This window comes from Triturus cristatus, chromosome 11 (genome assembly GCF_964204655.1).
Source record: "Triturus cristatus chromosome 11, aTriCri1.1, whole genome shotgun sequence".
NCBI lineage: Eukaryota > Metazoa > Chordata > Amphibia > Caudata > Salamandridae > Triturus > Triturus cristatus.
The window spans coordinates 130248118-130250542 of NC_140594.1; positions in this window are offsets into that span (position 1 = coordinate 130248118).

Genomic DNA, 2425 nt, shown 5'->3' on the forward strand with positions numbered 1-2425 from the left:
GTTGCAAAGTGGTGGTGTCTTTAACAAGGGATGTCGTTGCATTTTCTACCTCCGACACTCTCGCAGCCATTGTTTGAAAATCAGCACGTTGGAAAGAGACCTCTGCTGAAATTGACCCCACTGTTGTCTGTACATTGGTGAGGGCGGCCATAATGTCATGTAATGTTACTTCTGGTGGGCTTCCCTGTGCCTGTTCTTTGGACGCCGTTTTATCAGGCAGTGCAGGAAGGTCCTTGGAATAAGCATACTTGTCCAGCTTAAGCTGCGGCGGTGCACGCTGGCCCTTGCTCCCCATTTGCGCGCTGTGTATGGGCAGGGGATGCCCAGTCCGGGTGTTTAGCTGTACTCACCGCTGCCTGCCATGCGGGTGGACGTCGCACTCGGCCTTTCGGTTTTCCCGCTATGTATAGTGCGCAGTCACTGTGTGGGGAGCAGTTGTGGTGGATCGTGGCCAAGTCTGGGGAAGTCTTTAGGGGTTGTGGCGCTCAGCAGCAATTATTCCACCCTTGGCCTTTTATACTGGAGTGCCGCCTCCCTGGCTGGTATCGTCCATTCGGTCTGGTGGTAGTGTGGGGAGGTGAGCAGACACTCGGAGCCGGGAGCCCGCGAGACCCAGAGGCCCTCGCGGGCCATCTACAGGCCCCGTGCGTCCTCTTGCCCACACGCTCGGTGGCAGCCCGTCTCCTGCCTCTGCGTCCTGTTCCCCAAATCTGGAGGGCCGCCTGACCGTCAGTATAGAGTGGAGCCCCCAGGTACTTCTGATTGCGGAGGGTGGTGGGTCTTTTTGTGTAGGCGTTGTTGTCGCGCGGGCTCCGACGATGCTGCATCTCCCGCGATGCGTTCTGAGAGGAGGTTCCAAGGTTAGCTCCCCCGCGGGATATCTCGTACCGCCGGGTCTCCCACAGGGAAGTGGTCAGGTATGACTGGCCTTCATTTTAAAAGTAATGTGGCGCCCGTTGTTCCGGGTGCTGCAACTGCCGTCCAGTCGCCCTCACGCCGGGGTGCTCTACTAATTGAGCCCGCTACTTCAATGGCGTGTATAGGCCTCAGACTGGTCGAGTTGCCGGGACTGTACTGCGACAATATTCATGTCGTCAGTCACTCACCAGGTGCCCAACACGGTCCGGTTCGTGATTCTATGTGTTTGGGCTAGGTTTTGTTCGGATTAGTGAAAGGACGATGAAGGGGACCTCTCGATAGTCCCCGAGCTCCTCTAGGCTGCGGCCATTGTGCTCGGCAGCAAGCCACGCCCCCCCATGTTGTAACATTTCTAAGGCCTTCAAACAGAGACGAGAGAGAGACTGTGTGTGTGGTTTTGTCAGTGTGAGGCATGTAAAAATCCTAGGTGAAACGCGACCAACATCTCACCAGACCTGACTGAAAGCACTATTACTCAACTATTTACTACATAATACATTTTTTAGGGGTGTCTAACACCCCCAAGCAACCCTATGATGCTACGCCCCTGTATGTTACCAAAATCACATGTTCCCGCTAAGATATGAGGTGCTGCAACATAACATTCAATAGACTCAATGGGAAACTGATGTCAGGAATAAAAATTGAAATGTTCCATAACCACCTTTGGTTCAACTGTGAAGTGCAACCTTAATCTGTCTAATGCAGTGCAAAATTATTCGTACTCCTCAATACCTTGTGGGACTTGAACTACAGGTAGATGGTCAAAAATCTCTTGTGCCTCACCAGGAAATTCTTTAGCTTCTATGGCTATCATGATATTGTTAAATAACCCTACCCACTTACTCCGTTTCATTGGTTGATCACCAGGGTTTTGGAGTCAACGCTATCCATTACAACACATTGTCCATTATAACGCATTTACTATTCTAACTCCGCCGGGGAGTTGTAATGGGGAATGCATTGTAATGGTTTGCAGTGTAAAGCCCTGCGTAGTAAAAGTTTTTGCGGTGTAAAAAATGTAGGGTAATGACATGTGTTGCAACCCATGCGGAGTAAAGGATGTTTCCCATGCCAACAATTCGAATCAGGAAAGAGGGAGTGAGTGAAAAAAAGTTTGGAAATGTATTTTCCCCATTGAGTAACATTGAAACAGAGGGAATTTTAGGCAGGAGACAGCAAAAAAAAGCCATCTTTGGCTTTAATAATCAAGTGTCTCCTGCCTGAATTCAGGTTAGTTTGCATGCCTGGCTTTAATGGCTCTCAAGCAACCCAGTCACCAGAGGAGTCAGTATATCTGTTAATAGGCTCTTGATTTATTTCAACAATCTTCAGCTGATGTACAATAACATACAAAATGTGCATTTATTATTCTCTGCCTGCATTAAGGCTTGCAGGCACTGATCATTTGGGCACAAAATGGAGATCCTCAGGGGCAGTGTTTCTGACAGCGCTGCCGGCACGCTGCATGCCGTGCCCACCCGTCATTCCATGCCCACCCGTCATT